Source organism: Abramis brama, assembly GCF_963993115.1.
Source record: "Abramis brama genome assembly, chromosome: 6".
NCBI lineage: Eukaryota > Metazoa > Chordata > Actinopteri > Cypriniformes > Leuciscidae > Abramis > Abramis brama.
The window spans coordinates 33,475-59,689 of NC_139968.1; the positions used below are offsets into that span (position 1 = coordinate 33,475).

The 26,215-nt window shown below is 41.5% G+C and overlaps 1 long non-coding RNA gene across 1 annotated transcript; it reads left to right on the forward strand.

The window, feature by feature from the left end:
• The first annotated feature begins 9,532 nt into the window (after positions 1-9,532).
• On the forward strand, positions 9,533-11,358 carry LOC311085595. Its single transcript, XR_014606877.1, has 2 exons — positions 9,533-9,681; positions 10,154-11,358. It is a non-coding gene; the product is annotated as an uncharacterized lncRNA (long non-coding RNA).
• The last annotated feature ends 14,857 nt before the right edge of the window (positions 11,359-26,215 follow it).

The window sequence follows — 26,215 nt, forward strand, 5'->3', positions numbered from 1 at the left end:
TACAATATAATATAATATAATATAATATAAAGAGAATGTTTGCAGTAACTGCTCTCCTCTATATAATATAATATAATATAATATAATATAATATAATATAATATAATATAATATAATATAATATAATATAATATAATATAATGTAAAGAGAATGTTTGCTGTAACTGCTCTCCTCTATATAATACAATAAATATAATATAATATAATATAATATAATATAATATAATATAATATAATATAATATAATATAATATAAAGAGAATGTTTGCAGTAACTGCTCTCCTCTATATAATATAATATAATATAAAGAGAATGTTTGCTGTAACTGATCTCCTCTATATAATATAATATAATATAATATAATATAATATAATATAATATAATATAATATAATATAATATAATATAATAAGAATGTTTGCTGTAAGTGAATGTGTTGCTGTGGTAACGGACTCCAGCTCGGTGGGTGGGGGAGGGGCGGCGGCCGCTCAGGGAAATCGCTCATAATATGACAGGGAACGGCAGAGCGCAAAGTAGGAGAAAACACTTAAAACAAATAAAATCACTCATAAAAGCAAGCGATTTTTGCATGTTTTCACATCTTTTTGTGGCTTGTGTATTTTTATTGAACAAACTCAGATGAATAAATCATCACACATATTGACAGATTTAAACAATTGTCCCTCGATCCGCTTTTGGAAGGAAATATGTACTTTTTAAATTCACATGACGTAATGTGCCTGTCCCTTCCCCGCTTCAAACTCGTTCCTATATGATTAACAAACTCCTATGTAAGTTACTGTACGTGCTGTAACGTATAGTCTCTGTATAGGGTGCGGGGCAGCAGCGCGATCTTCACACACACACAGAGCAGACTCTGATGCGAGCGCAAAACTGCGAGGATTAAAGTTTAGAAACATGCTCATATAAATCGCGAGAGCTCCAGCTCAGGGCAAATTAGTCTATTTTTATTTAAATACTAATTATTGGGAATTTATCTATAATTTTCTGTCAATTCATTCATTAATCATGATTTTTTTTGCCTCCGCCATGTTTGTTGATGACGTATTGGCGTCTGATTGGTCAGATCATGAATTCCCGCTCTCGTAGTAGCTTCCTGCGCTCTGATTGGTCAGAATCCCCGAAGTGTGTATCTTTTCCGGAAGTGCAGTACTCCTAGAGGGCGCTGTGTTATACACACTTTAGTGGGGGGGCATACACACTTCAGGTACACAAATCACTTAAAAGTGATTTTTTGGGACAAGTGAGATTTTAAGCCTGGACACCATTTTAGAGCATGCTGAATGCCACTGTATAGTCAAACAAATGAGGACATACAAAATGTCCTCAATTTTTTGGGTGGTCCTCAGTTTACCGGTGTGTATTCTGGTGAATGTACCCAAAAGTGATATAAGTAAACGCACACACACACACACACACACACACACTACTCTGGCTGGAGAGGCATTCAGAAAAAACAGTGTTTTTGTTTTACAACTTTTAATAATGTATTGAATTTAAAAACATTATTACGACTTTTAATAAATGTATTAAATTTAATTAAAAAAAATAAAATAAAATAAAAACAACATTTTATAAAGATATCATTTAAACTTTGAAATAAATTTAGCCCTATTGTCTCATTCTGATCGCTGAATAAACCTAGCAGGAGAGAGAGAGAAACACTGACATTTATGTTATATTATTTTATAATCTTTTCATTTATACTTTAAACGAACGGTATGTTTTTTCAACCTTGGTTAAATTATTTTATAATCTTTTCATTTATACTTTTTAAAGAACAGTATGTTTTCAACTCTTTTTTTTGTGATAGGCTTTAGTATTTAGTAAAATCCTTATTCATTTTATTCTTTTGTTTCTCTAAAACTGAATTAAATGGTTTCAGTAGATTTTTGCTAAGATATTATTGTATATCATTTGTGTGAAATATAAAACATGATTAGGGACAACTCTCTTTTTTTTCACTTTTGCGGTTACCTCAGGAATGTGGAGGGGATCATATCAGATGCTGACACATTTCCTAACAGCACTTGTGATGCCATATACCCAGACATACACACACACATACACACAAACACATAACTGAACCGGACAACAAATTCAAACTTTCTGTCAAAAACAGATGTCTATCACAAACACAGAAAATACACCCAGCTTGTGTGTACAAGAGATAATGGGTGTGTGACACAGTCTTCAAACTTTCTGTCAAAACCACATGATCTACGACTAGCTAGGACAATAGGGCAAACCATAACAACAACATATGCCGGAAAAACACCGGTAGATAAACCTGTCAAAACACATGATCGAAGGGTCAATAGGACAATCCATATCCATATCAATACACGCCAGAAAGGGCGGGACAAGGCCAACCGTCAACCGGAAGGGCGGTGACCAGATGTCTTATCTGTGGGCGGGACCGGAAGTCATCAATCATTTTGACACATGGTATAGGGTTATAACTACTGATCTGACACCGCCCTGGTGGTTCACATAGGCCACTACTGATGTGTTGTCCGTGCGGACTAGAACATGGTGACCATGGAGGAATAGGAGGAAGTGCATGAGCGCTTTCTCGACCGCGAGCATCTCTAGACAGTTTATGTGTAGGAGATTCTCCTGGTCTGACCAGCGGCCATAGACCGGTCTGCCTTCGAAGAGCGCTCCCCAACCTAGGTTGGACGCGTCTGTTGAGACAACTTTCCGGTGTGAAATCACTCCCATAATCACTCCAGTGTGATACCATTCAGCTGCTAGCCAGGGCTGCAGGGCTGAGACACAGCCCTGAGTCACTCTGATTAGCGAGCCACCGGTCGCCCAGGCTCGATGGGATACGCGCGCTCTTAGCCAGCGTTGAAGCGGGCGCATGCGCAGTAAACCCAGCTGAAGCACTGCTGCAGCTGAGGCCATATGCCCCAGGATGCGCTGAAATGCTTTCAGAGGAACCCGATTGCCTTCTTTGAAGGATGCGGCGAGGCGCCGGATGCGGCGCGCGCGCTGCTCCGACAATCTGGCCGTTATCGCCACCGAGTCCAGTTCTATTCCGAGAAAGGAAATTGACTGACGGGGCGAGAGCGAGCTCTTGGTCCAATTGACCGCTAGACCCAGACCTTCCAGATGGCTGAGAAGCGCTGTTCTGTGAGACACAAGTTCTGTCTCTGACTGCGCTAGAACAAGCCAGTCGTCCAGATAGTTCAGAATTCGCATTCCCTGACGCATTCCCATTCCCGGACTGTGTATTGGTAAGCTCGACCGTCGAAGGCGAATCTCAAGAATGGCCTGTGACGGGGGGTTATCTGGATCTGGAAATACGCGTCTTTCAGATCGAGAGAGATAAACCAGTCTCCTGGGCGGATCTGCGCAAGGATCTGTCTGGTTGTAAGCATCTTGAACGGCCGTCTCATGAGAGCCGTGTTCAGATGTCTCAGATCTAAAATAGGTCTTAATGCTCCGTCCTTCTTGGGAACGAGGAAGTAACGGCTGTAAAAGCCTGACTCGCTCAAGGAAGGATGAACCTGTTCTATGGCCCCTTTGCGCAGCAGCTTCGCTATTTCTGCTCGAAGCAGGTGCGCTGCTTCTAAACCCACTTTCGTCTCCGTCTGCGCTAGAAGCGCGGGGGGCGACGAGCGAATTGAGGCGAATAGCCGTGTTTTGTAGTGTTCAACACCCATTCTGACGCGCCCTGAATAGCTTCCCATGCTTTTGCACGCATAGCTAGGGGTCGAATGGTCTCTGGGTTCAGATCGCCGCGCTGCGCGGGATGGAGAACCTGTATCAGAGAGGATGGGGCGGCGCACGCGCCGCCGGTGCTCGAACACGGGGGCTGATAAACAGTATTGGCCGGCTGTACAGCGTTCAGTAGCTCGGTCCTGAAGGATGGAGCGCGTTTTGCTGTCAAACACCCCTGGCGCGAGAGCGGCGTGGGGGATATAGTGTCTGAAAGTGAGTGCGCGTGCTCGCGAGCGGGCGCAGGGTTTACACTTATAACACGGCCAGTGTTTTGGAAGCTTTAGAGGGTCTGTAACCCGGGGTAACCGTATGGCAGAGCGAGCAGCGAGTAGGTGTGAGCACAGAGTTGTGGGCACATTTACTACACTTAATACTCGAGCGGCGTGTTTCCGCTTTATGAGAGAGCGCTCTGAGCGCATTACCATGGGAACCATGTTGTGTGAAGCAGTGAACACATGGGAGTGGGCACATTTTCTATACTTAATATCCCCTCGGCCTGAGCCGTTGCAACTCGAGCAGCGGGTAGGTGTGAGCACAGAGTTGTGGGCACATTTACTACACTTAATACTCGAGCGGCGAGTGTCCGCCTATGAGAGAGCGCTCTGAGCGCGTAACCATGGGGACCGTGTTTGTGCGAAGCAGTGAGCACATGGGAGTGGGCACATTTCTACACTTATGACACCCTCGGCCGGAGCCGGAGTGTTTCGGGGCTTTAGAGGGTCTGTAACCCGAGGTAACTGAATGGCAGAGCGAGCAGCGGGTATGTGTGAGCACAGAGTTGTGGGCACATTTACTACACTTAGTACTCGAGCGGCGCGTGTCCGCTTTAAGAGAGAGCGCTCTGAGCGCGTTACCATGGGGACCGTGTTTGTGTGAAGCAGTGAGCACATGAGAGTGGGCACATTTTCTACACTTATCTTCGGCTAGAGCTGGAATGTTAGTTAGCTTTAGAGGATCTGCAACCCGGGGTAACTGAGTGGCAGAGCGAGCAACGGGTAGGTGTGAGCACAGAGTTGTGGGCACATTTCCTACACTTAGTACTCAAGCGGCGTGTGACCGCTTTAAGAGAGTGCGCTCTGTGGACGTTACCGGGGAGACCGTGTTTGTGTGTAGCAGTGAGCACGTGGGAGTGGGCACATTTTCTACACGTATAACACCATCGGTGTTATAGGAAACTGATAGAGCGAGAAGCTTTGATGGCTCATAAGTTTAGACGCTCATAAATACTCAAGCACCATCCTGCGAGATACGGGTTCGCTTTCTGTATGTGAGAAAGCTGCCTTATCTGCCGCCAGAGCAGGATTCGAACACGGGTCTCCCGTGTGGAAGTCCAGTGCTCTGCCACTGAGCCACAGGAGCACACATAAACTTTTAGTTAGTGCGAGCATATGACCGAGCGATGTTTCGTTTCGGCGTTTGTTTGCAGACGCGCGCGTGTAATAAAACAGGCTCGTTACTGCAGTATAGTATTTCCAGCCGCCTGAACTTGGAGGGGACTGAGAATATACGAGGACGAAAACACTCTCTCTTCCTCTTTTCGCCGGTGCTCGTGACGTCCGCTCTGATGTCCCTTGAGAACGGCGCAGTTGCGCGGCTCGACCAAGGGAGAGAGAGCGGGAAGATGTCATCATGTGCTATGACATCGTATGTTTGCAGGCGTGCGTGTATTAAAACAGGCTCGTTTACTGCAATATTGATATTTCTAGTCGCCTGAGCTTAGGAGGGGACTGAGAAATGTGTGAGGAACGGAGGTGGCCGGAGAGTGACGCGCGCGACCGAGACGCGGGGTAGCTTTCTTATAACGTAAAGGAAGCCAGCCCGTGACCGTCTACTCCTGACATCCCTTGTGAGCGGCGCGTTTGCGCGGCTCGAACAGAGGGGGAGAGCGCAGGGAGGGGCGTGCGTCGTCCGGGGGGTAGCTTTCTTGTAACGTAAAGGAAGCTATAGCCCGAGACCGTCCGTTTCTGACATCCCTTGTGAGCGGCGCCGTTTGCGCGGCTTGACAGAGGGGAGAAAGCAGCTGTCTAAGAAAACAGCGCTGTCTGCTTCATCCCCTGAGGCGACGGCAGTGCGGGCGAAGCCGGCCGCTGCGCGTCGGGAGGTGGGGGGGAGAAGGAAATAGCGAGGCTCGCGGGAGGGGCTCCGGCGAGCGCTCAGCTGTCATAGAAGCCCAGGCAGAGAGCGCACACCACGTGGCGGTCTCCGTCGCTGAGCGCGGCTCTGCACGAGCCACAGGATGAGCGAGGCATTTGAAACAACGCCTCGCGCTCTTTTAGATGCAAGTGTGTCGCGGCGGACACACAAAACACACAACACAGAGCAAGAAAAGGATATATATGCCGGATGGCGCAGCAGGCAGGGAAGGCTGAAGGCGGCGAGCGGCCGGCGTCCTCAGGCTGAAATCCTCGGCGTGCTGGTCGCTTGATTCGACGGCGGCTTCCTCGGAGATCAGCGATGCGAAGAGCTTCGCTGAAGAGACAGAAATCAGCGAAGCAGCCTCTGTACCTTGCTTATATACGCTAAGCCACACCCCTAATGACGGGCTGTGACGCATTAAGCGCGCCAAGCGCGCTCATTGGACGTGACGTCACGCGCAAGGCTCAGCCATAGGCTGCTGCAGTTGCCGCAGAGCAGCCAATGGGCACGCGACTCGCCTGCCCTAGGTCTGCAGGCTGCCGCACTGCGTTGACAAGATTTAAAAAATTAAGGATAATTTTTGGCTTCAGTATCTCGAGAAAGGAGACTTTCCCGCAGCGTAAGCTACTTACGCAATACGAGAGAACCTCTCGTAAGAGAACAACAGTGAATGTCTCAAACAGCAATGCAACAATAAAGGGTTTTACTTTCCTTTAAATTTAAAATAACAGGCCGAGAGTTACACTAAATGTATTTAGTGTTTATTTACAAATCACGCAATCATGCACATTTCTTCCCTCGTTATTCAGGCAGGTTTCATTTTTAAAGAGCTTATCATTTTGCTTTATCTCAGATGTGGAAACGCTGTTTTGGATGTAGTCTGGAAAAATAAACAAAAACCATCAGAAATTTTTTTGTTTCAGTTACACTTTTTACTACAGGCATATTGTAGATTTAAAATTGAGTCTTTCCCCTTATTATTAGTTTGACGTGTAATAGGCACCAGATTAGTTGGGTTTGCTGTACGGCTATTGAAGGCCTTAGACTTTCTATCTTGTAATAGAACAGCAATAGAGGAAGATACAGGCACACTGGGTTCCCACTTGTTCTGTAAACATTTGAGAAAGTTACTATTATCAAAACGGGGACCCGACACACATCACTGAGAGCTGGTATGACAAAAATTCAGACAGACTTCAGTCTTAAAGAACTTCTGTTGAGTTACAGTACGTTAATGTGTTCATGTAAAAACAAATGTAGATACATTTTTGTGGTACAATTGTAAAATGATGTTGTTGATACAATTTTCTTCATTTAGGTAAAGGAAAAATGGTCCGGCCTAAAGCTTGCGACCAAAAAATGTATTGCGGCCCTAAAACGCACCACCACACAGACTGGAGGAGGCCAGCAAGACCCTAGCCTTGTTCTGACTCCGACTGAAGAGAGCGTCTGCCTCAATCACGGGAATAAGTGGCAGAGGAGACACAGATGAACATGTTTCTATCCAGGAGAAAGGTTTAAAATATAATGCTTCAAATCTTGCATTGCAGGTGGCTTAAGTCAAGCATGCAGTTTCATTTTTGTTTCACTTATTAATTCTTTTTCAGATCTGTCAGAGGTAAGTACCAGCGGTACTCAGCCCCCACAAACTAGCCTGGAGCCTGCCACACAAAGCCAGGCAACCTCGAGCTGTGAACCAGAGCGCGTGTCTTCCACCCTCCAAACTGTTCCAAGACCACGACCCTGGGTTCTGACAGCTGAGGTTCTGGGGAAACAAACTGAAATATGTCAGGCGATCACTGAAATCAATCGCTCAGTTCTAGCAATAAACGATACATTAAAACAGATAAATGAAAACCTGAAACGAACATCTTGCAAAAAATAATAATAAAAAAAAAAAAAAAAACATTAAAGCATGTGTGTTGTGTTTTCATTACAATGCATAGGCAGCTTGTCAAACAAACAATTGCATTTTAGAAGCGATAAATTAGTTCTTGACGTCTTTGTAATGCCCTCATAGTGAAAGAGGGGAAAGGGAAGTGAAAGGGAAGTGGTGTGTGGACAATATGGTGACCCATACTCAGAATTTGTCCAGAAAAACCCTTTCGTGTCTTAGGGGCACATAAAGGTCCTCTAACAGAGCCATATCTGCTATTGCCGATGTTTGATGACAGTCATGTTTAAATAGGTTATATGCTAATTCTGTCATCTATCACCTTGCAAATAGGTAAACTTACCTATTGCTTGTAATTATATTGATTACTGTAGAGAAAATGTTTTACTTTTTAATTGTGCATTTTAATTGTTGTAAATTATCTCAGAAGCTGCCTAAAATGTCCTGAAAGTTTTTTTTTACACAAAAGCACCCATTCACTTTGTAATTTCAAACAATTAAATGATCATACAATTAGGCCTATTTAATAGAAAATAACTACTTTATTCATGTAATGAAAATAAGAAATCTCATCTAAATTAATTTTTACATTTGCTATATTAAACGAAAAATCCCCGCAATCTTTCTATTTGTCATCTTTCATTTCAGTTATCAAAAGGGTAAAAGCGTAAATGGACCGTAACCCTATATCAAAACTTGTGTACATGAGCTCAGACCTGACGTGAGATTTGATCGTAGCCACCGCTCACATCCATATCGATAAAGTCCAAGTTTTGCGTAGAAATGACCATACGCCCAATTTTCAGTCGTATGTTCGTTTCATAAATGAAGCCCATGTTTCATTTTTTGTAGCACTTAGTTATGGTTTGTTTGTGTAAATTTTAATCTACAGAGGGTTTGTGTTCTGAGCATGTATGAATTATTTGGTGGCTTAATCATCTGAGAAGTCTGGTACTAGGAGAACTGACTTGCATCTACTGTTTAAAATCAATGCTGGATGTCAAACATCTCTTTTCTGGTTGAACTTCGCTTGAGAATCATCTTTGCATTCAAGTACTGTTATTTTTGCACTTCATGTTTCAAGAAAGACTGAGCAAGGTATATGGGTCTAAGTCAGTGATACTCAAATCTGGCTCGTGAGAAAGAGATGAAGAAACGGATTAGCATGCTCAGGTGTGTTTGATTAGGGTTAGAGCTAAAATCTGCAGGAAAGTGGTTCTCGCGAGCCAGATTTGAGTATCGCTGGTCTAAGTGATTACAAGCCAAGGACTATGTTGCCTGGAATGCTGGACTGGTTTTTATGCTCTGGTCCTAACTGTTGAACACTCAATTGTTTGTGTCATATTGAATATGCATGTTCTGGGTAATTATATTTAATACACTTGACTCATGAGTAAAATTGGTCTGTTTGGTCCCTCATTTCATGTGACACTTTCATACAAGACAAAGGTATAGGTGTTACAACTTGAAAGCGGTCTTTGACTCGACCATGCTTGGAGTTTCAAAGTTTCTTATTTGAGCATAAAATAATTTCTTTGTCAAGAACTCTTCTTTTCATGATTGTGTAACATGACTGTGCAATGGTATCATGCTGCTGTTGCTATTCCTTGGAACTCTCTTACTTTAAAGAAGTGCCACTTTCACTCTTACGAGCTAAGTAAAATTGAAAATTGTGCAATTTGTCAGGTTACAACAGAACAGCAAAAAATACGTCATCTGCTGTGGGCGTAAGGTTTCACAAGCAGATACTTTTAGTTCTCTGTTAGCAATATAAAGTTTTGAAGTCGCTTTTTGTGAATTACTGCACACACTGACTGCCAGTCACCTGTTGAACCAACTCTTAATAGGAAACATTTGTCTCCTGAACTGAATATACAACAGTTATTTTCTCTCAACTCTCCAGTAAGTATTTATTTGATATTCTTGATTATAGAGCTAGTGATATTTCATACATCTGCATGTAAAAGCAGCATAATGGACTGTTTCTTTATATTTTCTCTTTACTTTTACATCTTTACAGCTTAAGATACCATCACAGATGAACTAAAATGACAAAACTGCTTCTATACTTGATGCTAAGCTGGTTGGGTTTGTCAATTATAATGGTGCCCGTATTTAAAAATTGATATTGCCAGAAGATAATCTGATGTTAAGACAATATAACAAACTATATGCTCTCCTCTGAACCAATCAGGCCAGAATTCCCAAGCACTAATTCACATACACTATACATAATATCTATTATGTATAGAGTACTAGTCCTGCCACAGAATGACAAAAAAAGTACCAAGATTGAAAAGATTTGAATGAAAACAACCTTTCTGTGTTCTGCATACCTGTAAATATTACATGGTTTCTTTCTTTAAAAATTCAGATCTTCCCAACTCCCATTTAAAAACATGGGGAACGAGACTTCACGCTCAAATACCCACGTGGCCAACGCAACCGGGAAGCATCTTCGGATTTTCTATGAAGTGGATGAAATGAGGCTGGAAGAAATGGTGATAAATGTGGGGGCAGAGACTGGAGGTACAGAATCAAAAATTTCCGGCGACATGAAGATGGTTTTTAAACCAGACAGCCGAATCCGTTACATTCACCTGCCAAAGAACGAGACATGTAACTTTGCCGGGGAAGGCACCATCTATGCCTCTGTCCTTGTGGAAGATGAAAATGACAACAAAAACTGCGTTGAGGTCGTCTGCCTCAATTTCCATATCCCCAGCGACCGGTCTTTCATCGTGACTGCCAATGATAGCATCAAATTGCAGAAGTATGGTGCAAACATTTGGGTTGACGAAGATGGACATAACCATCACCCTTAACTTTCCTCTTCATCCTCCTCCATTATCATGTAGAGTTCTAAATTTGATAAGCCGATAAGATGCCATTTTGGTGAGGTTAATTGAAATATTAATAGTTTAGATCAGTGGTTCTCAGCCTTTTTGACTTCAAGGCCCCCCCATTGTCCAAGACAATATTTCAAAAGATTGGCAAAAGGCCTCCTCGCCCGAAACTAGACAGGTCAGATTAAAATAATTCATCATGGATAATTTTTGATTCTAGAAATTCAGAAAGAGTTAGCATTTAATTAAGTAGAATTATTTTAATATTTCTTATTTTAAATTAATTTTATGTCACCTTGAGGCCACCTTGGAAGTGTGCTGAGGCCCCCTAGTGGGTACTAGTGCCCTGGTTGAGAACCACTGGTTTAGGTAACAAAATCTTTGTTTTCGACAACAATGTATGTAAGATTTTGTTTTTTTGTAATAATGTTAAAATATATCTGGTATTACTTTAAGGATTTTATTTTATATATGTGCTTTGAAATATTACAAGCAACGGGAACCCTTAAAATGTTAGCTGTAAACACAATATCATCATTGTTAGAAACATATGGTGAATATTTCTTCTAATGGAAACATCTTGTTCACAAAACTCTGGAAATTAAATTTTAAACTTAAAGCTACCACATTTCTTATGCAAAAAAAATATGGGACACTTCATTTTTAAGAAATTAACTGATTTTTGCAAGGATTTATATTTCAATAAAAGCAATACAAAATTCAAAGCTCCTAACATTCAGGTTATTGATTTTCACACTTTACATGTTGGGAGATATTATCAGGAGACACAGGGTTAGCTTTCACTGTTATGCTGATGATACTCAGCTCTATATTTCTTTCTATATTTCCAGTGAAACACACCAAATTGAGAAAATAACGGAATGCATAGTCGATATAAAAAATTAGATGACAAGTAACTTCTTACTGCTATATTTAGAAAAAAAACTGGTGTTAATTATCGGACCTAGAACACTATATAACACTTGACGGCTGCTCTGTCGATTCTTCATCATCAGTCAGGAACCTAGGTGTGCTATTTGATAGCAATCTTTCATTTGAAAGCCATGTCTCTAGCATCTGTAAAACATTTTTCCATCTCAAAAACATATCTAAATTGCGACCTGTGCTTTCAACATCAAATGCAGAAATATTTATTCATGCGTTTATGACCATATTAGCCCGATTCTGTCAACACTGCACTGGCTCCCTATCAAACATCGTATAGATTTTAAAATCCTGTTAATTACTTATTAGGCCCTGAATGGTTTAGCTCCTCAGTGCTTGAGCGAGCTCTTGTCACATTATAGTCCATCGCGGCCGCTGCGTTCCCAAAACTCTGGCCATTTGATAATACCTAGAATATCAAAATCAACTGCGGGAGGTAGTTCCTTTTCCTATATAGCGCCCAAACTCTGGAACAATCTACCTAACACTGTTCGGGAGGCAGACACACTCTGTCAGTTTAAATCTAGATTAAAAACCCATCTCTTTAACCTGGCGTACACATAACACACTAATACACTTCTAATATTCAAATCCGTTAAAGGATTGTTAGGCTGCATTAATTAGGTCAATCGGAACCGGGGACACTCCCAATAATATATGATGTACTCGTTACATCGTAAGAAGAATGGCATCTACGCTAATATTGGTCTGTTTCTATTCTGTTTCTCAGTCTGTGTCCAGATCAGATGGTGGATCGGCTCCGGGAGATGATTTATGGGGCCCTGATAGTCAGCGGAGGCCGGACACCTGGATGAGCCCCAGGGACATATCCCCAGTGAAGACCTCTACTTAAAATACAATAAACTTAAAATAAAACATAACTACAAATATAATAAAATACTGAACTACATAATACTATTATTGTTAAAATTGCGACAAAAAATTGAAATATAATACATTTGTACTTTTAAAAGTTAAAACAATACGTAAACAATAAGCAATGATATCCTGTCCAGCGGAGAACTGCCCCCCGACTGAGCCTGGTTTCTCCCAAGTTGTTTTTTTCTCTATTCCGCCTCAGAGCGAGTTTTGGTTCCTTGCCGCTATCGCCTCTGGCTTGCTCAGTTGGTGACACTTAACTTCCAGCGATTATCTTCAATTTGATTTCACAGATACTAATTAAACTAAACCGAGCTAGACAATGACATCTCTGAATTCAATAATGAAATGCCTTTAACTGAAAATTGAGTGTTTAATCTTATTATTATACATTACTGACACTCTATCCTGCAATATGATACTGCTAAGTGCTTTGACACAATCTATATTGTTAAAAGCGCTATATGAATAAAGGTGACTTGACGAATATGCAGTTTCTGTTATGTATTGACGTAAACACACAATGACATCACAACATCACTTAGCAACTTGTTGCAACAAATCAACCTGCATTATGCAGAAAACAACACTCTGAATACCATAGGAAAAATTATAATACATCAACCTCAACAATGACAATTGAACAGTGTGTGTTTAATAATGGGTAATTTATAACCAAAAATTCTTCATTGTAATATCCAAGACAAAAATTACTTCAATTTTCAAAAAGTACAGGAAGTTTAAAACTTGTTCACACTTTTAACATAATTACATTTAACAATTACATGAGTGTGTAATGATGACCGAGAACACCACACATAGAACATAGATTTTACCAAGCCAGTAGTTGCACTCAATGAGACAAAGATGTCTTCTCAGGGAATGTTTGGTGAGGTTTCCCTTGTACCTGTGTGTGTTTTCTTTGTATGTGCACCATGTGCTGGGTGTGGGCGCCTGATTGTGGATGGATAAAGTATCGTCGGTGGTTCACCTGATAATGAATGTAATGCTGCTGCACGGTGCTGTATGCCCTCCAGCACTCACTTAGAATTTGACTCCCAGATCTTACATTCTTTCATAAGATGTGTAGCAGATGCCTTCTTGAGCGGTGTTTGACCAACTTCAATATTGGTCTTCGATGTGTGGCACCCACCTCCAGCATTCCAAGACCAACAAATTTTTCCTTTGCCGTGTTCTCCCAAATCGTCCACGGTTGTACTACACACAGTCGAATCAAAATGATAGAATGTTATTATTTATTACTTAAATATCTTTAATATCTTTTATCTTGATTGTAATCTCAACAGCATCTGCCATTCAATGTTGTACCTTTCTTTTGTGGTGAAATTAGCTTTTATCAATGACAACAAAAGCATGTCTTCCACAAATTCGCATCTTTTTTCTTCTCTCAAGTCTTTTAATTGCAGTGACACAGCAGTGGGGAAGAGTATCATACACGCTTGTAATTTATGAACTACTTCCAGCAGCCCCTTCCTCAATCAATTTGACACGTCTTCTCCTGAGACCTTGAGCAAAACTGACAATTCAAAATGTTGTTAAACCATATACGAGATAGTAACATCTTCAAGGGATAGTTCACCCAAAAATAAAAAAAATTCGGGAGGAGCAAACGACAGAGAGGCTTTTATTAAACAAAAATATCAAAATAAAAGTGTCCAAGGGGAAAAGTGTCCAAAGTAAACAGGGGAATCTGGTGTCCTCGCCGTGCTCCGGGACGACGAACTGCGAGTAAATTATGACAGAATTCAGATTTTTGGGTGAACTATCCCTTTCACTCCATTAAACTTAGTTGTGTGTCCCAGGGCTATGAGATTCACTAAACTAAATTTATCTCAAATAGAAACAAGATTTTCACAAATGATAAAATAATACATTTAACTCAATATAGTGACACAAAATAAAAAAAAATAATAAAAAATGAATATAAAAAATAAACCGACTTTTGCATTATCTTGACCCACTGTGACAGTTCCATGTGTGAACCCTCGAAGAGTGAACCCTTCCTACTCGATTTTGAAATTTCCCTATGGCATCTTCTTCTACATCTCCTGTGGAAAGATAAAACAAATTGTCAAAAACAAAACCAAAACAACATTGCATAATGCTTAAAAAGTACATAAAGAATATAAATGACACCCTGATGTTGCATTGATGTATGTTTATTTCAAAGTACAAGTGCAAATAATCATTTTTATGCTAATCAAGTTTGTGCTGCACCTCATTCAATAAAATGTCTAATAGGCCTATGTATCAAAAATCTACATCAACTCTATGTTTGAGAAATCAGTTGTGAAAAACTGAAAATCCAAGACATACAGTGTGTGTGTTACAGAAGAGTAGGTCTTTGTATTGGCAAGAATCTGGTGATACGATACGTATCACGATACAGGGGTTGCGATACGATATATTGCGATACATTACGATACTGTAAGCAAGGCGATATATTGCGATATTTCTTATTATATAAGAAATATATTATATTTCTATATATTATATATATTTTTTGGAAAGCTGTCATTAAGTCGAAATGTTTTGAGATTTTAAATGGTAGAAATTAAAGTTATAATATTTTGAGAGTATAGCCTATATTGCGCATGCAAATGGCCCTCATTGAGAGCACCGGGAGAAGCGACCAGGCCGCTGGAATTGATTTGAATATTGTTGCGTCCGAGCGACTGCAGCATCTTACTGGAAGAGTCCATTTTAAGGCAACTTGGAAACAGCATAATATCAAGAAATATGATATTTATTAACAGACTGAACAGGAACAACTGTTTATCTGAACATCAGCTCACTCAATCGACATTCCTTTCGGGGGGCGCTGTAGCTTTCTTATTTAACCCTTTTTTAATACGTATGTGGGATTATTAGCAGAATACCGCGGGGACAGTATGCTTGGAAATAATATTTAATCTCTTCCATTGCATTCAAATAGCATTTGTGCTTTTAATATAAAACAAAGTCTCAGCTTTCAAAATCAGGTGAAACACAAATTATGTGTCTTGCAATAATGTGATTTTCAAGCTCTTTAATGTGGCGTGACACATTGATAGCTATATTTATGTGAATTAATTCATTATCTACACGTGCATGTGGCGTCCAAACTTTCATTCCTCACATGTAACCTGTTTAATTAAACAGCAATAAAACTCTTTATTTCATGTTTACAGCACTATATAAAAGTGACGGAACATCATAAGGCATGAAATAAAATGTTTAGCCTAATTTATAATGAAAATATAGAAAAATTGTAATCGGAAAGATGATTGACTCACATGCCGCTTGACAAACATTATTGCAATATAGCCTACATATTGTTTGCATTTCGCTATAAAACTGACATATTTTGAAAGCTGAGACTTTGGAATATCCCGGTGCTAAAAATCCGGGCCATTTGCATTCGCCAACGTCTAGAATAGCCTATCTCAAAATATTATAACTAATCTTTATTCTCTAAACATTTCGACTTTATTCTCTAAACATTTCGATTTTATTCTCGAAACACTTCACTTTATTCTCGAAACATTTCAACTTTAATCTCGTAATGTTAGATATTTTTTTAGTTTTAGCGTGGCACTAAAACGCCGTCGTAATATGCAAACCTTAGCAATAAATAAATAAATAAAAATTGTTTAACCAGAACACACTGGAATCTGCATTTTCAATAATCAGTCCCTGTCACATTTAACATTATTGAACCAGTTTTTGTGCAGTACAAGTCAACGGAGAAAAATGAAAGTGTTTACAGGATTCTTTAGTTAAATGTATATATAAAATGAATTTTATATATATATATATATATATATATAATCTTCCAGTACTGGCAGCGAAATATATTAACACATGTATAAATAAATTTCATGCCGATGTATTAGGCTCAGTTATCTCCATAACTGAGCCGATGCAATACTAATGAAATGCTGTACAGTAGCACTGAAATGCAACCAGAATATTCAGAATAACACGTTTTATTTGCACACATCTGCAATATAATGAATTAAGGTAAAAAACAACAGTGAATGTCTCAAACAGCAATGCAACAATAAAGGGTTTTACTTTCCTTTAAATTTAAAATAACAGGCCGAGAGTTACACTAAATGTATTTAGTGTTTATTTACAAATCACGCAATCATGCACATTTCTTCCCTCGTTATTCAGGCAGGTTTCATTTTTAAAGAGCTTATCATTTTGCTTTATCTCAGATGTGGAAACGCTGTTTTGGATGTAGTCTGGAAAAATAAACAAAAACCATCAGAAATTTTTTTGTTTCAGTTACACTTTTTACTACAGGCATATTGTAGATTTAAAATTGAGTCTTTTCCCTTATTATTAGATTCACAGGGCCAGACTCCACCAGTTATCTTGCCAAGAAGAATTGTATTCTTATATGTCAGGAGAGAAACTTCAGAAGATGTTACATTCATGCCAGGTCTATGCATTCTCTGAAGTTGCTGTTTCTCTGTGGTGGTACAGTAAGGTTGAGCTTAAATACATTACAGAGCAGCTTCCTTTTAAGGTAACAAACTATGTTGCTTGAGCTTTAAAAATGTAGCGTATATGTCATACGAACACATGGTACACTTCACTTCCATATTAAGAAACGATCTCTGTTGTTTACATCTGCATCAGTTGAAAACATGTTACATTATGCACCCTCTACAAAATATAGCTCATCCACCTGTCTCATGTGACATGAGTTTCACATTCCACGTTATCTATAGTCTCCTCATGCACTCAAACTGTCATGCACATAAAACTCACAACTCTATAAGAAAGAATAATAGTACAGATACATAACATAAAACACTAAATTTTTAGTCTTCACATATTTAGTATGCTTAAAAGAAATCCTGAATTGATGTCACCACGTGTTTGTGAAAAGTATTCAAACTATCCATTTCTTATGACATGTTGGTCAGAATTAACAATGTCATAAGAATGTGACTCCCAATCTCAGTTGAATATTCACAGGGTGTTATGATCATGCCATTTTGGCTATATGGGGGTGCTCAATGTCTGATTTCACATAGAGCTACCCGTTTTCTCCCAATAAGTTAATATACAGCCTATTATGATAATGCTGTAAATAAGAATCTGAAAAGAAAAAAAAGCTTTAAATAAATACTTTAACATGCGTGTATAAATCCAACCACCCCTAATATAGATTAAAATTTAATGTAATGAATTTTGCCCCCAAACATATGATTCGACTATCAGTCGACTATCAGCAAGATTCGAAAATTCCGATTCGACTATGAAAATCCTTACTCGGGGACACCCCTAGTCTGTTAACACCAATGAAATGGATTAGGAAATTGTTTGTCCTGAACAGTTAAACTGCCTCCTGTTCTTCAGAAAAATCCTTCAGGTCCCACAAATTCTTTGGTTTTTGATATTTGAACCCTTTCCAACAATGACTGTATGATTTTGAGATTCATCTTTTCACACTGAGGATGACTGAGGGACTCATTTGCAATTATTACAGAATGTTCAAACGCTCACTGATGCTCCAGAAGGAAAAACCATGCATTATAGTCCAGGTGATATGTGAAAATAATGTTCACTTTTTCATAAAAGCATGAAACTTGATACACTTGTATAGATTGTGGCCCTAAACATTTTCGGAAATGGAGCCACCGCTAAAACACCTCGTGGTTGCCATGACGACTATTTTAGATTCTGCCGTAACCAAATTATGTATTTTGTATCATATCCAAACCAAACATTATATAATATTAAGAGCCAGGGCGTGAAAGCTTTTTGAATTTGAAGATCAAGGTAAATTCAACTTGATTTGTCTTCTGGAAAACATACAAGTATCTTCGTATCTTCTGTAGCTTCTGAAGGGCAGTACTAAATAAAAAAAAGAAGAAGATATGGTAGGATATGGTAAGAAGAAGGATAATGGAGGAGGATGAAGAGGAAAGTTAAGGGTGATGGTTATGTCCAGCTTCGTCAACCCAAATGTTTGCACCATACTTCTGCAATTTGATGCTATCATTGGCAGTCACGATGAAAGACCGGTCGCTGGGGATATGGAAATTGAGGCAGACGACCTCAACGCAGTTTTTGTTGTCATTTTCATCTTCCACAAGGACAGAGGCATAGATGGTGCCTTCCCCGGCAAAGTTACATGTCTCGTTCTTTGGCAGGTGAATGTAACGGATTCGGCTGTCTGGTTTAAAAACCATCTTCATGTCGCCGGAAATTTTTGATTCTGTACCTCCAGTCTCTGCCCCCACATTTATCACAACCTACCACAACGTGGCTTTCAGAAATTGTACATGGATTAGCGTGTCCACTTGCCATAACATGGATCTGTAAATACGTTCTAGGCAGAGCTCTGAAGAGCGCAGAACCTAAATCTCAGCAGAGAGGGAACTCAGAAGGGAGCGGCATGCTCATAGGTGACCCTCCATAGTGAGGGGAGCAAATGCTAGCTTACCCAGACTAGACGCTCAGAAGAGAGCGGCATGCTCATAGGTGACCCTCCATAATGAGGGGAGCAATGCCAGCTCGACCGAAAAGGAGAGCTTAGAAGGGAGCAGCATGCTCACAGGTGACCCTCTACAGTGAGGGGAGCAAATGCTTGCTCAACCAACGAGAAGAGCAACCTAACAGGGAGGCAAGAAAGCCTGACAACCTGAGGTTGCTGAATAACGTAGCTCTGGGAGCGGAGACTCAACTCTCAGCATGAGAGGGAACTCAGACGCTCAGAAGGGAGCGGCATGCTCATAGGTAACCCTCTACAGTGAGGGGAGCAATGCCAGCTTGACCAACAAGGAGAGCTTGGAAGGGAGCAGCATGCTCATAGGTGACCTTCTAAATTTAGGGGAGCAACATCAGCTCGACCAACCAGACCCAGGGGCTACTGCTTACTCTGTAAGAGCTTGCTAAAGAAACTGTCTCAACAGATCCTTGGTAGCGAAACCCTGTCGAGTAGTTAGAGTGGGGCCCAAGGTCAAACCGGGGCCTAACCAACTCAAAGAATGGGCACGAAGCCGCAGCGCATAACCCATACCGTATAGGATTTTAGAAAGACCGCAATACACTTGGCTTGCGGACCTACCACAATGTGGCTTTCAGGAAGTGCACATGGACTAGCGTGTGCACTTGCCTCAATATGGATCTGCAAATACGTTCTAGGCAGAGCTCTGAAGAGCGGAGAACCTAAATCTCAGCAGAGAGGGAACTCAGACGCTCAGAAGGGAGTGGCATGCTCATAGGTGACCCTCTACAGTGAGGGGAGCAAATGCTAGCTTACCCTGACTAGATGCTCAGAAGGGAGCAGCATGCTCACAGGTTACCCTCTACCAGAGTATGTGAGCGGTGCGGAGTGGGAGCGGAGCGAGGAGCGGAGTTGCGTGATTTTGCCGGGAGCGAGGAGCGGATTTTTTTAATGTCGGAGCGTTGTGATTTTGTCTCGCTCCAAAAACGCTCCACTATCGCTCAGGACCAAACCACTGTGAGGCAACGGAGGGGGACTCAAAATGTTTCTGATCATATTTTGCATTTGTTTGCATGTGTATTGTTTTACTAGTACTTTCACAAACATTTATAAAAAGTATATATCATGTAATTAATTTTACACATGCTTTTAATGATATTTTTACCGACCCCCTCACGATTTCTACCTGTGCAACTCCATCATATGATGGACGATTTTATAAGGCCCTGCTGTTTACACGAGAAAATATTTTATCAGATGTGCCTTTCGTTTAGACGGCGACAGCGTTTTTGGGGCTTAAAAACGCAAAACAAGTGAAACCACCCTCCAGAGTGGAAATCTTAAAAACGCTCCACCGTCGTGTTTATCCGTCTAAACGGTAAAAGCCAGTCTGCTAGACAGTGAGGCACCGATCAGTGCTTCATATTGCCACTGAGTGCATACTACATTGAATTTCACACACTTTTGCATCACTATATGCACGCAGATTTCCCTAACGGTCATCTAAACGCAGAATAAAAGTTATTATTTTAGCGTTTTCTCTTCAGATTGTTTCTGAAATATTACCGTGAAGAAGGGGAAAAAATATAAATGTATTTTAAAAGGTAGTGATGACAAAGGAGAACGCGATCGTGGGGAGGTGATTACAACGGCAAAAGATTCCTTGTGATTCCTATTTTGCTTTGTTTTAAAGTGAGCTAAAGGATATTATTGGTTTGGGGCTGTTCAAAATTCCAATAATAAAGTATGTGGATGCTCTTCTCTTAGTAGCCTACTCCGTATTCGTTTTACAGTACATGCATCTTCTGATCAGAGGTTGGTGTTATTTAAAAAAAAAAAATAATACAAATTTACAGTGGAGCTAAAACGGAGCGAGGCGTATTAAGGGCGGAGTGGGGAGCGAGCGAGGAGTGGAGAATTGTACACCCAGAGCGGAGCTTGAGCGGAGTAATTATGAAATGCGTTGAGCGTGGAGCGCAAATTCTCTCCGCTCCACTCCGCTCACATACTCTGCCCTCTACAGTGAGGGGAGCAAATGCTTGCTCAACCAACGAGAAGAGCAACCTAACAGGGAGGCAGAAAAGCCTGACAACCTGAGGTTGCTGAATAACGGAGCTCTGGGAGCGGAGACTCAACTCTCAGCATGAGAGGGAACTCAGACGCTCAGAAGGGAGCAGCATGCTCATAGGCGACCCTCTACAGTGAGGGGAGCAATGCCAGCTTGGCGACCCTCTTAAGTGAGGGGAGCAATGCCAGCTCGACCAATGAGGAGAGCTCAGAAGGGAGCAGCATGCTCATAGGTGACCCTCTAAAGTGAGGCTAGCAATGCCAGCTCGACCAAAAAGGAGAGCTCTGTAGGGAGCAGCACGCTCTTAGGTGACCCTCTACAGTGAGGAGAGCAATGCTAGCTCACCAACGAGGAGAAAAGCAATGCTAGCTCACCAACGAGGAGAAAAGCCTAACAGGGAGGCAAGAAAGCCTGACAACCTGAAGTAGCCGAATAACAGAGCTCTGGGAGCGGAGACTCAACTCTCAGCATGAGAGGGAACTCAGGCGCTCAGAAGGGAGCAGAATGCTCATAGGCAACCCTCTGAAGTGAGGAGAGCAATGCCAACTCGACCAGCAAGGAGAGCTCGGATGGGAACAGCAGCAATGTAGCTTGACCAATAAGGAGAGCTCGGAAGGGAGCAGCATGCTCATAGGTGACCCTCTAAGGTGAGGGGAGCACGTAGTTAAGTAACAAAGCTCTGGGAGAGGAGACTCTACTCTCATCATGAGAGGGGACTCATTCGCTCAGAAGGGAGCAGCATGCTCGTAGATGACCCTCCAAGGCGAGGGGAGCAAAGCTAGCTCGACCTACAGGCAGAGAGATGCTGAACAGAAGGCATCACAGGCTCAGGGAGACTGCTACTTAAAAGTCCCCAGGAAGGGGAGCATTTCTATTGCTAGATTTCAGTCCAGAAAGCGCCCCAGATGCAAACTGAAATAAGGGACCCGCAGGTCCTAGATTGCAGTACTGGCTTGGGGACCTGGTACTCACCCATCCATGGATCCCGCACATAAGAACAGACCCAGAGGCGAAGTATGAAGTGGCCTCAGGTCCACATCATCAGTAAGGTAGGTTCTATGGAACATAGAACCTAGCCAAACCTTATAGATCCAGTGTGGGGACTGAAATGTGAGGTGGAGTGAATGGAGGTTGCAGGGGAATTAGAGAGGGGAAGATGAGGGCAAATGTACAGGCCCCCTGAGGAAAGGAGGGATGTTTAATTCTTACCCTGGCGAGAGCGTTGCGAATGCCTCGTCCGGACCACCTCCCTCAGGTCTTGCCTACCTCTCTTTGACCCGCGCCTCCCTGAAGCCCTACCCGCAGGCCGGGGAGGGGCACGAGTCGCGACACTAGCCTTCTATGCCCATCTCTGATCCTCAGATTGGGATGGGCCAGGGCTCAGGCCTGGTCCTTCTTGGAATGAAGGTTTTAACCCTCTGGAGTCTGAGGGGTTTTCTGGGCCCTGGAGGTGTTCTGACATGCTCTGACATTTGTTGTTTTTTCAGTTATTTATAAACATGTTAATGGCAAAGGTGTAAATTCACTCTATATAGCACAAACAGGGCTACCATCATATCTGATCAACATGCTTGTAAATCTTTGTGTTTTTTAGAGAATAATGTTTATGCGTGGTTATTTGAAAAAATAAAAATGAAAGTTGCTGAAATAAAACCACAAAACATATAGTAAATATGTGTCCACAAGACTTTTGACAAATGGATGTTGTTGCCTAGGATTTTTTCTTCAAAATGATGTGAAAATCATCCTGCCTAATCGTTTTCATAAAACAATACATTGATTTAAACGTTGTAAAACAGTTTTTTTGTCAGAAGAGGTTTATGCATGGGAGTGGTAATGGCTATAAATATTAATGAGATTCAGACCAGGGGTGTGACATAGACACCCCCCCAATGACTAATGGCCCATCGCAGCCTGAACAAAAGAAGTAGAGGAGGTTTTGTTTTTCAATCTGTTTTATTGTAATTCCTCTATGTGGAGGAACATAATGTTCTAAATTTGCTCTAAGCAAATCAAATGTGACCAAAATAAAAAAAATAATCAGTCTGTTATAAACAAAGCAATTGTGAGCGATAAACAAAAGTAACTTGTACAATCCGACCCCCCAAACATGAAAAGAGCTGAAAGAAGTTAAAGAGAAAACAAATAACGCACACTATAACCTTATAAACAATAATATGTTATAAATTATATGCGACTTTTAATACTGTAGGGCAGTAGCCTATTCCCGGAAGCAACCTCCGAGTGGCCCAGCCCATGGTCCCGTGTCGTCAAAAACGTTACGTAAATTCGAAATAGTGCGCGCAGAAGCACATGCGCAAAACCGTTTTGTAAAATGATATATGAATTATTTTTATTTTATCATATGTCATTTTAAAAAAAAGGACATTTTACAAACCTACGTTTTGGGCATGTGCTCCTGCACGCACTTTTTCAGTCAGAACACAGCAATCAGAGGAGGACGCGCTGAGGAATTTGTGACTGTTTCACCTGTTCAACCACATCAAAGTTTCGTAATTAGTAAGTCCGTGCTTTTTCTCTTTTTTTCTTTCTCTTATGTGCTGAAGGGCCGCTGTGCCTTAGTGAAACGGTGTTTGTACGTGAAGAGCTCTTTTCCAAAACGCCATAAACCTAACAAGCTGTCTCAAAGATCCAGCAAAAATAATGATTATGAATATGTAAAATATTGCAATAAGACATTTGTTTTGTTTATTAACTTCTGGCAAAGATGAAGTTGACGATAGGCTATTGACTCGCGATCTTCGCAGTAGGCTAGTGAACGCACCAGAGAAATGCACATTTATTAGGCTACATAGTTTTTTTTTTGGATGGTTTTGTTTAGAACCAGCTTTCTGTAAATATATTTCACATTTTTTAGACCTGCGAGGCGAGTAGGCTACGGTCTGGTTCATGATGATCTCCAGTTCAAGCACCTTATGTTGTGATTGCTAGCCTATTTACTTTTTATGTATTAAATCCAGGAAATTTGTTAATGAAAATAATATTAAAATTAAGATACAATTAAAACAAAACGAAATTCGTTTTAAATAATGGATTTGTGCTTTCTGTTTTGAAGTCTCTGTGAAAGTTTGAAAGTCTTTTAGTGCTGCTTCAGAGCGCTCGCGTCCATAATGGAGAACTGTCACGTAATATTTTTTTTTCCTCATAAATGTGAACATGTGTCAACTAATGCAAGTAAATTTAAAAAGACTTACCCGAAATATTATCCACGGCTGGATCAAGTCGCTCAACGTTCGTCGCTCAAAATACAAACGTTCGTCGTCAGAGTCCTGCTCTTCTTCTGAGCAAAATTTGAACTCGTGTCATCTTCCAACAGCGCAGGAAAGTGAATAAATGAAACTTGCTGGTTTAAAGGCATTTCAGGGGGCGTTTACCTTATTTTGCATAGATCACCTCAGCTCATTATCTTATGAATAGCGCACTCTGCGAGTGGGTGTGAACTCATTACAGATAATTAGGTGAGACGGGAGAAACTGTACTTCTCTTTAGTTTCATACAGATTACATTGCAGCAGAATATTTGTTTTGAATGTGAATTGTTTTATTTAAAAGTAGAAATTTAAAGCTTTCTTTAGACGCATGTTTCATGGTTGTGTGATAAGTATTAGCTGAGTTTCAGTTCATTTTCCAGACTTGTTTCAGAAAGATTTTTGCGGAGACAGAGTGAGCTGAAAGCGCACCCTGTTTATTTTATTTATTTAAAAATAAAAACAAGGTTTTGATGTTAATGTGAGTGTACACAAAAAAAAGAAGACCCTCTATAGTTTATAATCATGTATTTATTTTATTAATATGACCGTAAATGACGGACTTTTTTAAGTTTATGTTGCTGCTATGTGAAAAAAATCCAGCAAAACGCGGGGGCGCGTTTGCCGACCTCAGAGGGTTAAAAACCTCTGAACGTGCCTTCGCCTCCCTAAACTTCTCAACCACCGACTCGACGGTTCTTTAGGTACCAAAAAAGTTTGGAAGGCGAAACTGGAGCATCGAGAGGAAAGCCCTTCTCTTTCTTCCCAATATCTGCCAGGTTCATCCACAGATGTCTCTCTGTTACCACCATGGCCGCCATAGACCTGCCCATAGCAGAGGCGGCCTGCTTAGTGGCTCGAAGAGCTAAATTTGTGGTGCTGCGCAGCTGCCTTGCCATTCAAGCGAGATGTATCCTGAAGGGGGCTTAGATGGCAAGGAAGGAACCTCAAGAGAGGATGTCTTACCCTTAGAGAGATAGCTAGCTAGCGTCTCTTCTACGGGGGGCATCTGCTCATAGCCGCTCTCGCGCATCCTCTCAATATTAGCATAACTTGTATGCTGGAATCTATGAATACGAGAGGAGAACGGCTTTCCAGAAAGATAACGCTCATTGAGACGGCCCTGCGGCGCCACCTGGCCCGCTTTCACGGCAAGTCAAGCCTCACCGAGGCGCGTTCCATAACCTCCAACAACTCATCATACGCAGGGCAGGAGGATTGAGAGGGCTCAGTCTAAACTTCTTCACCCTCAGACATCTCCTCTTCCTGCCAGCAGAGCACTAGCCGCTGGATCAGATGACGTCAGCGAAATCGCGTCATCGTCATCGAGCGGCCCGCCCTCACTCGCGGCTGACAAGCGCGAGAGGGAAATCCCCTTCTCTAACTCGTCGGCGAGACCCTCCTGCAAAGCCCATGAGCTCATTTTTCCCCGTGCCTCGGCAACAGAGGGTCCTGAACCGCGGGAGCCAGACGGCTGCCCCTCTTTCCTCGGAAAGAGAGACAGAAGAGAGTGCAGCTTTTTCATAGAAAAATGCTTGCAGTGCACGCAGATTCCCCCCTCGAGAACATCGCGTGCGTGCTCCTTGCCCAAACAAAAGACGCAAAGATCATGTGAGTCATCAGGTGTCAGATAACGTGGACACAGATGCACACATCTCTTAAACGCCTTGCTAGTGCTTGCCATAACAAGGGTAAAAACGTCCTTACCCGTAAAATGCACGCTTCAAACAAAACAGTCACTGAAGACGAAGACGAATGCATCACTACCAGACGAGGGAAATGGTTCTCCGTCTGGCAAGGGAAAAAGGACAGGTGTCATACAAAGGAACGCGTATACACTTCTACCATGATGTCAGCACCGAGGTCGCAAAGCAGAGGGTGGTCTTTAATCGGGTTAAGGCTCAACCGAGAGTAGCGGGCATTGAATTCAGCTTGCTTTTCCCTGCACGTCTACGGATCAA